Source organism: Coregonus lavaretus (assembly GCF_964263955.1).
Source record: "Coregonus lavaretus genome assembly, chromosome: 37".
Lineage (NCBI taxonomy): Eukaryota > Metazoa > Chordata > Actinopteri > Salmoniformes > Salmonidae > Coregonus > Coregonus lavaretus.
In genome coordinates this window covers 28,163,702-28,179,004 of record NC_140024.1, presented here as the reverse complement: position 1 = coordinate 28,179,004, position 15,303 = coordinate 28,163,702, and the positions used below count along the sequence as shown (strand labels likewise).

General features: G+C 42.7%; 1 pseudogene across 1 annotated transcript; it reads right to left on the bottom strand.

Moving 5' to 3' along the window:
• Positions 1-2,184: 2,184 nt before the first annotated feature.
• LOC311111611 (major histocompatibility complex class I-related gene protein-like) lies at positions 2,185-4,879 on the bottom strand (annotated as a pseudogene). Its single transcript has 2 exons — positions 4,822-4,879; positions 2,185-4,724 (listed from the first exon to the last, which is right to left on the bottom strand). The product of its transcript is annotated as a major histocompatibility complex class I-related gene protein-like (transcript).
• Between the last annotated feature and the right edge of the window lie 10,424 nt (positions 4,880-15,303).

Here is a 15,303-nt window from a genome sequence, read left to right as displayed (position 1 = left end):
GTTAGTGTTGCAAAATTCCAATAACTATCACAGAATTCCCAGGTTTTCCTAGGTATTCCCTCCTGATTCCGTAAACCTCCAACCTGGATTACTGGAAAACCTGGGAACTTTGGGAAAGTTACCAGGATGTTTCAACCCTAAGCAGAGCCAAGACAAGATAATATAAATCATTTCAATGCCAGGGAAACTATTATCTGACTGCAGCAGAAGCCTTGTTTATCATTCCAAAGTATTGTTGCAAGATGCAGTGTTATATTCCATAATGTTGTAACTATGTGGTTTGGGACCTGAAATTTAAAAAACAATTACTTTTTAAACCCTCCTGTGTCTGTGTTTTGGTTTCGTCCTATTGACTTACTGGGTGACATCTTTATGTAGTTCTAATCTGTGCAAAAGTACTGTAAAATGCATTATAATCTGGCAGTATAATTTAATTTGACACTTTTCTTGAACAATGTGCGTTATAAAAAGGTGATTATTTAACTAGAGTTTAATCAGCTGAGCGATGCATAAATAGTGGCCTTTTTATTTTGCACATTGCTGAAGAAGTGTGAAATTAAACCACACTGCCTGATAATGTTTTTGCACAGATCTACAGTATAGTATCTGTCCAGTCATATGGTCCATCACATTAGATATTCTCTAGTATCTGTCCAGTCATATGGTCCATCACATTAGATGTTCTCTAGTATCTGTCCAGTCATATGGTCCATCACATTAGATGTTCTATAGTATCTGTCCAGTCATATGGTCCATCACATTAGATGTTCTATAGCATCTGTCCAGTCATATGGTCCATCACATTAGATGTTCTATAGTATCTGTCCAGTCATATGGTACATCACATTAGATGTTCTCTAGTATCTGTCCAGTCATATGGTACATCACATTAGATGTTCTATAGCATCTGTCCAGTCATATGGTCCATCACATTAGATGTTCTATAGTATCTGTCCAGTCATATGGTCCATCACATTAGATGTTGTCTAGTATCTGTCCAGTCATATGGTCCATCACATTAGATGTTGTCTAGTATCTGTCCAGTCATATGGTCCATCACATTAGATGTTGTCTAGTATCTGTCCAGTCATATAGTCCATCACATTAGATGTTCTCTAGTATCTGTCCAGTCATATGGTCCATCACATTAGATGTTGTCTAGTATCTGTCCAGTCATATGGTCCATCACATTAGATGTTGTCTAGTATCTGTCCAGTCATATGGTCCATCACATTAGATGTTCTCTAGTAATTGTCCAGTCATATGGTCCATCACATTAGATGTTCTCTAGTATCTGTCCAGTCATATGGTCCATCACATTAGATGTTCTCTAGTATCTGTCCAGTCATATGGTCCATCACATTAGATGTTCTCTAGTATCTGTCCAGTCATATGGTCCATCACATTAGATGTTCTCTAGTATCTATTTGATTTTGTCAAAGCAACAAAATAGCTAGGGCTTTACAATGATGGTAAAAATTGGGAAACATTTTGGGATTAAGTGGGTTGATATCTTCCTAGAGGTGACACATTGTTGACGGAGGGACATGTCAAAATGCTGAATTTTAGCACTTTAGCAAGTCATTATTTATATAACAAAATCGGATTTATTGAATTCTCCACCTGAAGAACCCAATTCTGTTTTTTCCCCTACATCCAATCTTTTTTTTTTTACTGTCCACATGCAGTTTTACATGTGACCCATATCAGATTTATTCATTCACACTGATGTAGCCTCTGAAGTAGCACACAGATGCAATGCTCATTTCCTGTCACTGTTCCTTAACATTTTGGGGGTGGCTGTCATGGTAATGGCAGGTCATGTGTAAACACTTCAGAGCCCAAAAAAATCTGATTTGAGCGTCCAGACTGGTCACATGTGGAGCCGAATTAGCTAACTTCCTACATTTCAACGCATTTTGTCATGGTTCGGAGAGAAAAATCAACAGTTTTATAATGCTATTCTACACATTTTGTCATGAGGCTAAAAAATTGACATTTACAATGCTAATTTCCTGCAATTCTACACTTTTTGCTATCACATGATATCTGGGGGCCCCGACCACCAAGTCTGTCCGTCCCTGCTTGTGTGTGTGACTGTGTGGCTGTGTGTGTGTCAGATATGGACATTGTTGGTTATTTTGTGCCCCAGTGCAATTTCAGGAAGGATGAACGACAACCAGGCAAGGTTCACAATGAACAATACTTTATTTGGAAAAGGGTGGACAGCACTAACTCTTGACTCATTTCAGATTGACAAATTATATTTCTCTTTATTAGGCATTAGTCTACAAGACAAATACAATTCAGCCTTTTTTCTTCCTTTAGGTAAAACACTGGAGCGTGCAGACCTGGGGAACTTAATTGACTTAAGCCAGTAAATATGGCTACATCCCAAATGGCACCCTATTCCCTACATAGTGCACTACTTTTAACCAGGGCCCATAGTGCACTATGGAGGGAATAGGGTGCTATTTGGAACACTGCCTTTGTACACACTCTTTATGTCAGTAATGAAATGTAGATAAGATATTGATGTTTGTTTTATTTGTAAAATAGCAGCAAGACAGCAGGTTTAGGAATGTCGCCAGTGGTTCTAGGATTTAGCTCAGAGGGCTAACACAGTATTGTGGTGCGCAGGAGAACTAGGTTAGAACCTAGCTGGTTTCATTAGGAAGCAGGTAACATGGAAGGATACTTATTTCTAAATGTGGAATGGAGACATTGGCTTTGCAGCCTTTTGATATACCATTCAGTGTTCAATACAAAATAACAGTTAATTAAACTAGATCTTATATTCAAAAGCTATGTTTTATGTTGTGGTCCAGCCTTGAAGTGGAAATGTAGGCCTGAATATTTGACTGGGGAAAAGTAACACTAAACAAATTATATTTAGAACGAGCGGTGTGCTACTGTAAAATAGAAAAGGACTTTTCATGGCACTGACTACAATCGAACAGATTCATTCTCTACTAAAGGCATTCTATGATAAAACTGTTTAATTGTTTATAATGCATACAGCATTCACTTTAGTTGAATACTCATGCCAGTCTTAAACTGGAGTGAAATAGAGTGTCAGATTTCTCTCCCTTCCACAGTGATAAACAAGTTCCTGAGAGAAATTAAGGTATACTTGACATTGCTTTAATTAATGTCGTAGTTAAAATTAATCGATGCATTAATCGATTAGGCTACATTTTATTGTCTGTAATAAAGGGTATTATTGTGCAGGTAGGATGAACATACACTACATACAATACAAAACAGATACACTGTAAAGTAATTCCAATAATAAACAGACCTCATACACATGATCACATGATTCTCCTTCTGGTTAAGATACTGGCTATCAGCTAATACAGCACATATATAGAGTGCATTGTACAATGAATGAATAGTCATGATTAGAAATTACATTACAGAAATAACTACCAGATTACCTTTTTTAATGCTCAGGTTGCCAAACCAGCCTATAAAATATATGAATTCAGATCTGTACTAATAATGCGCAGATATTTGTTATTGTCAACAGTCTACCCAAACTGATCCGTTACAGTCCTTTGTTGAGGGGAAGGGAAGATTGACTGACAATAACAGAATATTTTGCACATTTTGTGTCTGCCCTCATAGGTGCTCTGGCAGTTATATTTTCATTGTGAATTGAGCTGAATTGACAAAGTTGCATCAGTGTCCCAAAAATATATTAGGACTCAGAATCTGAAGAAAGGTTAATTTCCTCTGACACTTTTTCATCAACATTGGCAAGTTTACACTGGGAGGCAGTGCATCTCCACCTCCTTTTGACGCAAATGAAAATGCCCAACAGAATAACTATCAGAACCATTACCAGTAGAGCTGAGAGGGTGGATAGGTGTACTCTCTCTGCCCCAGACTCCCAACTGACATCCAGCTTGTTGTCCAGACTGAGGTGAGAGGCAGTACAGGTGTAGTTGTGTCTCTTCTTTAGCTCCTCAGTACTGACCTCCAGACTCTTCCTCAGCTGGTAGGTCCCATCTCCACTAGGCAGCACCTCCCCCCCTGTCAGCTCCTGTTCTGCCACTGGCTGGCCGTCTCTCAGCAGGGTCAGGTTGATGTGGCGGGGGTAGAAACCAAACGCCAGGCAGCTCACCTGGAGCCCTCCAGAAACCTCTTTCTTTATCAACCTGAGTCTGGGAGGTACTTTACGCATCACAAAGTTCTTCTCTCTCTTCAGGATTGTCTTCAGTGTTCTGATGCAAATGGGAAGCCAAGCATTCTCAAATAGTACTCTTTCATATGCTTGCCTCATCCCATAATATCCTGGTAGTAGTTTCCCAGCATCGTATGTCAAATGTGTAATGTTGAAATATGCTGCATAATCTGTATAAATGGCATTAAAAATCTCCTTAAACATGAACATGGCCGGTTCACCATTGTCCAACATCTCACAGCCAGTCATTCTTTGCTGAACTTGAACACCTTCTGTGAGGTTTAAGTGGTGCTTTAGGTTAAATGATCTCTCTTTCATGTGGTGGTACATAATTCCAAATACATAAGCTCCGTCCTGAACTTCGTTATCATGTATTTTGTTAGGGGTGTTATGTACCCAGTAGATAAAGTGTTTCATGTTGGAGTCATAGTAAGCCACTTGAACGTCATCCAACATCACCACAACCGTAAACTCAGGGAAAGGCGTCTCTCCGCTTATAGAGTATATGTTCCAAGTGCCCACAGAGAATGTGATCCTGAACCAGGGAGAGGAGTGATATTATACAGTTATGGAAAATGACATTTCATAACATAAAAAATCATTAATTGAGTTTGAGAGAAAGTCCATCTTACCTGCATTGACAATGTTGTAAAACGATTGAACAAACAAAAAGACAGACAGTTTGTCCATGATTTAGAAAGTGTAGCGTCGAGTAGCAGGTTTCTAAGCTCTCAAGTGAGTCTAACAGACTTCCCCTTTCAATTAGCTTTGAAACAAAATATACTACGCAGTTGGCTATGTAGCTTTTTGCGCGACCTGACCAAATTCAAGTAGAAATTTGAGTTATAGATCTGTCATTCTCATTGAAAGCAAGTCTAAGAAGCCAGTGTCTAAGAAGCCATCTAATATGGCCAGTGGCTCTAGGCTTTAGCTCAGAGGGCTAACACAGTATTGTGGTGCGCAGTAGACCTAGTTTGTCCATGATTTAGAACGTGTTTTCCAGCAGCTTCATGTAGCAGGTTTCTAGCTCTCAAGTGAGTCTGACAGACTTTAGCTGATTAAAAACCAGGTAGGATAATTTAATGTTGTTGAAAGAGTCAAAACAAGTAGAGGTGGGAATTTTATTTCAAGCCTTTTAACACTGAGGGTGGAATGAGAACAGAGGGTGGGTGAATCATGTTGCATGTTGCATGTTGCATGTGCAGCCAAACACCAGTCAGATGACACAAAAAAACATTCAATGGAATAGGCGTCTCCATGCCTCCCAGCCGAAACAGTTCGGAAGAGTTTGTGAAGACATTATGATGACATTTTGTGACGTTTATGTTCGTTTTGGACTTCGCTAAGAGTTTTTCGGTTGTTCGGGCACACAACATTTTTTCTCGAGGCGAGCCGAAATCGGTAGCTGAAGTCTGCGCCCCTTCGTCGTTGATTGGTCAACAAATTAATGAAAGATTTCTTGAGTTATTTTGAGGAAGTGTGAACTGTCTATGGCGTCTCAAAATGGACAAAAGTACTATTGCTGCTTTTTTCTCGTGTTTTAAGCGAAGGTCTTTTAAAGCAGGCCCCCGTCCAGCATTGGGGAACATCCCACGCCAATATGCTAGATGTAGTTTGAGGAGAGAAGAGTTGGAGAGACTTTCACTTTGTCTTGAGCTATTTTTATAACCTACCTTTTAGGAGTGGGACGATTTTCAGACAGAGACATATGGGTGATCAATATTTATTTCTAGGCAATGTAAAAAAAAACTATAGCCTAATCATATTTAGGAAGTAGATTTCCTTGGAAAGATAACTGCCCCGTGCTTCTCTGCCCATGCATAGAGTATAGACTACTCTATTTAATTGAGACAACATCTCGCAGGTATGGCTACTGAACTTGAAGCAGCAAGAAGGATGACAGTGACACTTGGTACATTTTTCATATAGTACACTGCTCAAAAAAATAAAGGGAACACTTAAACAACACAATGTAACTCCAAGTCAATCACATTTCTGTGAAATCAAACTGTCCACTTAGGAAGCAACACTGATTGACAATACATTTCACATGCTGTTGTGCAAATGGAATAGACAACAGGTGGAAATTATAGGCAATTAGCAAGACACCCCCAATAAAGGAGTGGTTCTGCAGGTGGTGACCACAGACCACTTCTCAGTTCCTATGCTTCCTGGCTGATGTTTTGGTCACTTTTGAATGCTGGCGGTGCTTTCACTCTAGTGGTAGCATGAGACAGAGTCTACAACCCACACAAGTGGCTCAGGTAGTGCAGCTCATCCAGGATGGCACATCAATGCGAGCTGTGGCAAGAAGGTTTGCTGTATCTGTCAGCGTAGTGTCCAGAGCATGGAGGCGCTACCAGGAGACAGGCCAGTACATCAGGAGACGTGGAGGAGGCCGTAGGAGGGTAACAACCCAGCAGCAGGACTGCTACCTCCACCTTTGTGCAAGGAGGAGCAGGAGGAGCACTGCCAGAGCCCTGCAAAATGACCTCCAGCAGGCCACAAATGTGCATGTGTCTGCTCAAACGGTCAGAAACAGACTCCATGAGGGCCCGACCTCCACAGGTGGGGGTTGTGCTTACAGCCCAACACCGTGCAGGACGTTTGGCATTTGCCAGAGAACACCAAGATTGGCAAATTCGCCACTGGCGCCCTGTGCTCTTCACAGATGCATGCAGGTTCACACTGACCACATGTGACAGACGTGACAGAGTCTGGAGACGCTGTGGAGAATGTTCTGCTGCCTGCAACATCCTCCAGCATGACCGGTTTGGCGGTGGGTCAGTCATGGTGTGGGGTGGCATTACTTTGGGGGTCCGCACAGCCCTCCATGTGCTCGCCAGAGGTAGCCTTACTGCCATTAGGTACCGAGATGAGATCCTCAGACCCCTTGTGAGACCATATGCTGGTGCGGTTGGCCCTGGGTTCCTCCTAATGCAAGACAATGCTAGACCTCATGTGGCTGGAGTGTGTCAGCAGTTCCTGCAAGAGGAAGGCATTGATGCTATGGACTGGCCCGCCCGTTCCCCAGACCTGAATCCAATTGAGCACATCTGGGACATCATGTCTCGCTCCATCCACCAACGCCACGTTGCACCACAGACTGTCCAGGAGTTGGTGGATGCTTTAGTCCAGGTCTGGGAGGAGATCCCTCAGGAGACCATCCACCACCTCATCAGGAGCATGCCCAGGCGTTGTAGGGAGGTCATACAGGCACGTGGAGGCCACACACACTACTGAGCCTCATTTTTACTTGTTTTAAGGACATTACATCAAAGTTGGATCAGCCTGTAGTGTAGTTTTCCACTTTAATTTTGAGGGTGACTCCAAATCCAGACCTCCATGGGTTGATACATTTGATTTCCATTGATAATTTTTGTGTGATTTTGTTGTCAGCACATTCAACTATGTATAGAAAAAAGTATTTAATAAGATTATTTCATTCATTCAGATCTAGGATGTGTTATTTTAGTGTTCCCTTTATTTTTTTGAGCAGTGTATATAGCCTACGTTTTAGGAGGACGATTTGCAGGCAGAGACAAATAAATTGTCAATTTTCGCTCACCATTGTTTTGTTTTTTTGTCATTTAGCAGACGCTCTTATCAAGAGTGACTGGAGTGCACACATTATTATTGTTTTATATATTTTTTTCATACTGGCCCCCCTTGGGAATCGAACCCACAACCTTGGCGTTGCAAACGCCATGCTCTACCAACTGAGCTACATCCCTGCCGGCCAAGTTAATTTCATATTTAAGTATTCTCCGCCGATGTAGGCAGCCTCCTCTATTTCAAGGAGACAACACATACTAGGAGCACTTGAACTCGCACGCCCAGCTAGGAGTGGAGAGAGGCTACTGAATTTGAAGCAGCGAATTCTGTGTGAATAATGCGAAACATATGTGCTTTTAATACAATATGTAGGCTAACGCATACAAACAGAAAGACGACTTTTCCAAATAATCTGCGGGACAACAACAAAAGTCGTCTGTCTGACTGCCTGCTCCGGCCCACAGCATGAAAAATGCAGACCGCGCTGCAATGATCTCTGTCGGGACCGTGGGCATCCCGCGGGAATGCAGCCCTCGATTTTAAAGCCCAAATCAAACGAAAAGTTACTTTTTTTACGCGCGTGAACGCATGGTGGTGATTGAGAGAAAACAGACGGGCTGGAAGCATCAACAGCGTCATAGCGCGTCAAATTAGAAAGCAAGGCTATTAGAAAGCAAGTCTACTCAAAGCAATGCTGTGTAAAAGGTGCCCGAAAATAGACTGATGTTATGTTAAATGGACTGTTGTGTTAAAATAGACTGTTGCATTGTTATGTCTGGAATTGTGATATGTATAGTTAAAAAGTGTCTATTTAGTGTTGATAAGTTTAACTGCCAGTGCCAATAATACATACTATTTGAAAACATGTATGCTGGCTCCCATAGGAAAATCTCTGAAGCTGGAGACTCTTATCTCCCTCACTAACTTTAAGCATCAGTTGTCAGAGCACCTTACCGATCACTGCACCTGTACACAGCCCATCTGAAATTAGCCCACCCAACTACCTCATCCCTATATTGTTATTTATTTTGCTCTTTTGCACCCCAGTATCTCTATTTGCACATAATCTCTTGCACATCTAGCATTCCAGTGTTAATACTAATTGTAATTATTTTGCACTATAGCCTATTTATTGCCTTACCTCCACAACTTGCTACATTTGCACACACTGTATATATATTTTCTGTTGTATTTTTTTGACTTTATGTTTTTTACCCCATATGTAACTCTGTGTTGTTGTTTTTATCGCACTGCTTTGCTTTATCTTGGCCAGGTCGCAGTTGTAAATGAGAACTTGTTCTCAACTGGCTTACCTGGTTAAATAAAGGTGAAATAAAAAAATAAAAAAATAGGACATATAAAGTTAGTTAACAGGAACACACAACAATAATTCACAAGGACTACATAGCGAACATAACAAATACAACTGTTTATTATGGATTCTCATGAAAATTAAGATGGTATATGCTACCCTGTGTATGTGAATTGACGCGCTCTACTCTCCCACACAAATGTTGATGACGCTGTCTCTCTGTGTGGTTTCATCTTAAGGGAGTATGCAAGCAGACGTTCTGTTCACACTCATTCAGTTCACCTAGCCGAGTACTGTAGCATGCTGATGCTGACCTGAATATGTGTGTGTGTGTGTGTTCATGTTCATGTCTGTTTGTCTGTCTGTCTGTCTGTCTGTCTGTCTGTCTGTCTGTCTGTCTGTCTGTCTGTCTGTCTGTCTGTCTGTCTGTCTGTCTGTCTGTCTGTCTGTCTGTCTGTCTGTGACAAATATTTGTGCTAGTGTCTGTGTGCATGCAGCATGTGTCCATTTGTGCATTTGTATGTGGGACCAATATCTTTTAGGCTTATTCAGTGTGTAATTGCAGTGGACTTACCCCATTCGGACACTTTGTAGCTGTTGAAGGAACACTTGGATGTCCCCTGGATGTCCCCTGGATGTCCCCTGGATGTCCCCTGGATGTCCCCTGACACCACCACAATGTTTGAGAGAGGCTGATATTGTAGAAATTGTGTTTTTATCGTGACTAATAACTGTTAGGCATATTCAATGTGTAATAGCAGTGGAATGACCTAATTTACACACTTAGGACACTTTGGAGAGGTTGAGGGGACACTTGGAGATGTCCCGTGACCGCACCTGACACCCCTTATTACACGTCTGTAAAGTTCTAGCTGTTATGTCTATCAATCCCAATCAATCTACATTTCTGCCATTACATTTAAGAGGTACATTTAAGAGGTTAAATCAAAGAAACAGGATAAGGAAGGCAACGTTTTGGGGCCACTCTTGACTTGAATAGACTTCTGGAAAAGAGTAGTTACCCAGCAATACTTCTGGCCAAATATGAACCACCATTAGGCAATGTATTCACTCTGACTCAGCCGGAACATGCTTTGGAATGGAAACTTTGACCCATTTAGTTTCGGCTGTTTGTACTTTTGGATGGATATTACAGTAGCCACCTTTTGTTTTAAAATGGCAGGGTGACATTAAATTATGTATGAATTATATTGCCATACAAAGTTTTAAAACAGCAGCTGTTCATATAAAAGCTCTTTGTCTGGGCCTCCCGAGTGGCGTCACTACAGACCCGGGTTCGATCCCGGGCTGTATCACAGCCAGCCGTGATCGGGAGTCCCATAGGGCGGCTCACAATTGGCCCAGTGTCGTCCGGGTTAGGGGAGGGTTAGGCCGGGTGGGCTTTACTTGGCTCATCATGCTCTAGCGACTCCTTGTGGTGGGCCGGGTTCCTGCAGGCTGACCGCAGTAGTCAGTTGAACAGTGTTTACTGACACATTGATGCGGCTGGCTTCCAGGTTAAGCAGGCGAGTATTAAGAAGCACGGTTTGGCGGGTCATGTTTCGGAGGACGCATGACTTGACCTTCGCCTCCCACACCTGTTGGGGAGTTGCAGCGATGAGACAAGATCGAAATTGTGGGTAAAAAATGAACTCTGTCTGTTTAAAAGTACAACCAAATACAGTATATTGTAGGTCTTGCTTATGTTTAGTTCTTATAACTGTTTAACCCTAGACTTTTATAATATCATTCTAAAAGACTAACTAAGGAGTGCCTTATTCTTGTATTTTTTTTTCAGGATGTGGAGTGGTAGTAGACAGTCTAGCAGAGTTAGGGTTGCAAAATTCCACTAACTTTCCCAGAATTCCTAGGTTTTCTCTCCTGATTGCAGAAATCTTCCAACATGGATTTCTGGAAAACCTGGGAATTTTGGGAAGGTTCCCAGAATTTTGCAACCCTAAGCCGAGCCAAGCCAAGCTAATAAAAACAATTTCAATGTCAGGGAAACTCTTCTCTGACTGTAGCAGAAGCCTAGTGGCGGGTTCAAGTGGAGTCATTTCCCTGGGCGGCTGAACCGACACGCTCCTGTTTAGGAGCCATTTAATTAGCTAAACTTATTCCTCATTCCTCCTTGCTTGGAAAACCACAGGGATTTCAAACGTCAGATCTCTCCTCCTTCCCCCAGCCATTTGATAGGATTTGATTTTGTCTTTGTTTTTGAGGGCAATTTCACACCCGAGTGTGAGATATGGGGGAGATAGGAGGGAGATTCAGCCCTAAGGCGATGGTGTCTGTGTGTGTGTCGTGAAATGTCACTAGTTTGCCTTCGTATAAAAGGGGATCGCGCATAGTGTGTGCTAGATTGAAGGCTCATGAGATTTGATAGGCAAGCATTGCTTAACATTCAGCTGGCGGGTGTGACTGTATGTGTGTGTGTGTGTGTGTGTCAAGTTTCAAGTTATATTGTCACGTGCACAAATACAGTGAAATGCCTTTCTTGCGAGCTCTATTGGCCATATATCACAAACCCCTGAGGTGCCTCATTGTTATAATAAAGTGTTTACCAATGTAATTAGAGCAGTAAAAATAACTGTTTTGTCATACCCGTGGTATACGGGCTGATATACCACTGCTGTCAGCCAATCAGCATTCAGGGCTCAAACCACCCAGTTTATAAAATAAAGTAAAGTAGAACAAAAACACATGAGTAAGGAAGAAAGCTACTGTATATACAGGGTCAGTTCCAGGGTCAGTGGCTATATACAGGGTCAGTTCCAGGGTCAGTAGCTATATACAGGGTCAGTTCCAGGGTCAGTGGCTATATACAGGGTCAGTTCCAGGGTCAGTAGCTATATACAGGGTCTGTTCCAGGGTCAGTGGCTATATACAGGGTCAGTTCCAGGGTCAGTGGCTATATACAGGGTCAGTTCCAGGGTCAGTAGCTATATACAGGGTCAGTTCCAGGGTCAGTGGCTATATACAGGGTCAGTTCCAGGGTCAGTAGCTATATACAGGGTCAGTTCCAGGGTCAGTGGCTATATACAGGGTCAGTTCCAGGGTCAGTAGCTATATACAGGGTCAGTTCCAGGGTCAGTAGCTATATACAGGGTCAGTTCCAGGGTCAGTGGCTATATACAGGGTCAGTTCCAGGGTCAGTGGCTATATACAGGGTCAGTTCCAGGGTCAGTGGCTATATACAGGGTCAGTTCCAGGGTCAGTAGCTATATACAGGGTCAGTTCCAGGGTCAGTAGCTATATACAGTGTCAGTTCCAGGGTCAGTGGCTATATACAGGGTCAGTTCCAGGGTCAGTGGCTATATACAGGGTCAGTTCCAGGGTCAGTGGCTATATACAGGGTCAGTTCCAGGGTCAGTAGCTATATACAGGGTCAGTTCCAGGGTCAGTAGCTATATACAGGGTCAGTTCCAGGGTCAGTAGCTATATACAGGGTCAGTTCCAGGGTCAGTAGCTATATACAGGGTCAGTTCCAGGGTCAGTAGCTATATACAGGGTCAGTTCCAGGGTCAGTGGCTATATACAGGGTCAGTTCCAGGGTCAGTGGCTATATACAGGGTCAGTTCCAGGGTCAGTGGCTATATACAGGGTCAGTTCCAGGGTCAGTAGCTATATACAGGGACAGTTCCAGGGTCAGTGGCTATATACAGGGTCAGTTCCAGGGTCAGTGGCTATATACAGGGTCAGTTCCAGGGTCATATTTACAATGTGCAGGTATACTAGAGTGGTAGGGGTAGATACTGTATGTATAGGGGTAAGCCTATATGATGATTGTATGTGAGTGTTATGTGTGTGTGTGTGTGTGCGTGTGTGTGCTGGAGTGTGAGTGTGTGTGAGTAAGTGTGTAGAGTCCTGTGAGTGTGCATAGAGTCAGTGCAAAAATAAGATAAAAGGGTCAATGCTGATAGTCCACGTAGCCATTTTATTAGATATTTAGCAGTCTTACCTACAGAAGGGGAGGAGAGGAGGAGGGGAGGAGAGGAGGGGAGGAGAAGGGAGAGTCAAAGGAGGAGGAGGAAGGTGTGAAATGTCCATTCATACCCTCAGCAGACTGTAAGCATCAGACATGATGATGGAGTAACACACACCTGCTGAATGTTATGAATGTTGTCCTTGTGCCCCTGAAACATGAGAACAACTCCGACCTTTACCACACAGTGAGTGTCAGAGCTGGAGGCCTCATTCTGCTGTGGAGAGAAACAGGGTTAGAAAAACAGAGGGAGAGAGGAAGGGAGAGAGGGAGGGAGGGAGGGGAAACTGAGAGAGACAGAAAAGGGAGATATATTCATCATAAAAAGGAGTTAGACCCATCTACATGACAGCCTGTCTCCCTGAGAAACATTTATTTCCTCAAACTTTGTTTTATTCTAATGTAACCTGATTAGCATAATGCTAATACGCATTAGCTGGTCTGTTTGCAGACAGTGGACCTAACCTTGAAACCTCAAGATTGTGAAGAGTTTACATCAAGCCTTCGTCCCAAATGGCACCATATTCTCTTTTTAGTACACTTGACCATAGGGCTCTTATAAAAGTAGTGCACTATATAGGGAATAGGGTGCCATTTGGGACGCATACCAAGAGTGTGGTGAGTTGGACTCAAGCTGTAACACAGACTTCAAAATGGTAGCTGCACACCAACTATTTCTAAGTCTTCTATATGAAATAGGGGTTGATGAGAATGGCCCTTAGGGAACTTAGAGAGTTACCCATGGGTGACCACTGAGCTAAATCTTATCAGGCTTTCCACATGACCCAATTACGTGTCGGAGATCATGCAAGATTAGACTCCGTTAGGTTTTCATTTACAGATAATTACAATCTCACACAAAGACAACTCGCTCCTCCAAAAGAGGGTTTTTGTAATTCATTATCATCTTTATTATAGACAGGCTAAATGTAGCACAATCTGGGTTTATATCAAATCGTCACCTGCATCTAATTTGCCGGTTAATGCTTGTCAATAATCTGCTAAAATCCAAACCGACCGTAGTCCCTAACCCCTCTACCCCCCTATGCACCGATGAAAGTATCGGACAGGTTAAATCATGTATAATGGTGATTGCATTGCTTCATCTTGCCTTTTGATAGGCTAGGAGGAATATTCACCCTATTGCTCACACCTATCCATAGAATAGAGGGGAGGGGTTGATTTGGAATTCAGCCAAGCTTGGCTATTCTGTGGTGTCAGCTGAGGCACTTCATAACATGCAAGTCAGACAATCGTTTCACAATTAATACATGCACTGGCTATAGACATAAGTCAACATAACAGAACATAGAAATACTAGACCAACATATCCGTTTTGTGCTCAATCTAATGGGCAGACAGCAGCCACAAATAAGGATGATTTATGAATGGAAGAGGACAAGGCTGGGGATGAGAGTTCATTGCCATAAGCGAAGTGCCTGCTCTGCAGTTTGGTGGGGAGTGTATTGTGTGTGTATGTGTAGACTGTAACAGATGACATTATTTCCCCACTGCTTTGTCATACTGTTGCCTGACACACATTTTCAGACATGACACATGGATAAAGTTGCTCTGAGCCTTATTAGTCGATAAGCACAAAAACACAGGCCCTGTTTCATTAGCAATACTATTATGTAGCCAAAGTCATTGTAAATGTTCCTTATAAAATGTACAAAACTTGAGATGCTTTTGTAAGATCAATAAGAATTAACAGAAAAAAAGTCCTAATAAACTAAATAAAGTATTCCTCTTCATGACCAGTCTTGCCTAGTATGTACCGGAAGCAGTTTGCAGGGTGAAGGTGTAGACTCAGACTGTAACGTGTCCAGATCATGGTTGATTGTCACCCAGTCCACTGCAGTACTTCTCAAGTACTGACTGATACCAGACAATGGATGTGTTGACAGGCAGCGTTACTATTTGGGACCATAACTCTCCTCTCCTCTCCTCTCCTCTCCTCTCCTCTCCTCTCCTCTCCTCTCCTCTCCTCTCCTCTCCTCTCCTCTCCTCTCCTCTCCTCTCCTCTCCTCTCCTCTCCTCTCCTCTCCTCTCCTCTCTGGTCAAGCTCTCCTCTCTTCTCCTCTCCTCTCCTCTCTGGTCAAGCTCTCCTCTCTTCTCCTCTCCTCTCCTCTCTTCTCCTCTCCTTTCCTGTGTGTGTGTGTGTGTTTACCCACGCTTGCGTTCATGTGCATGTCCCTGCATGCCTGTGCGTCTGCACCCTCACACACATGCCTATATGTGTAACAGCACAGCTGGTTCCCA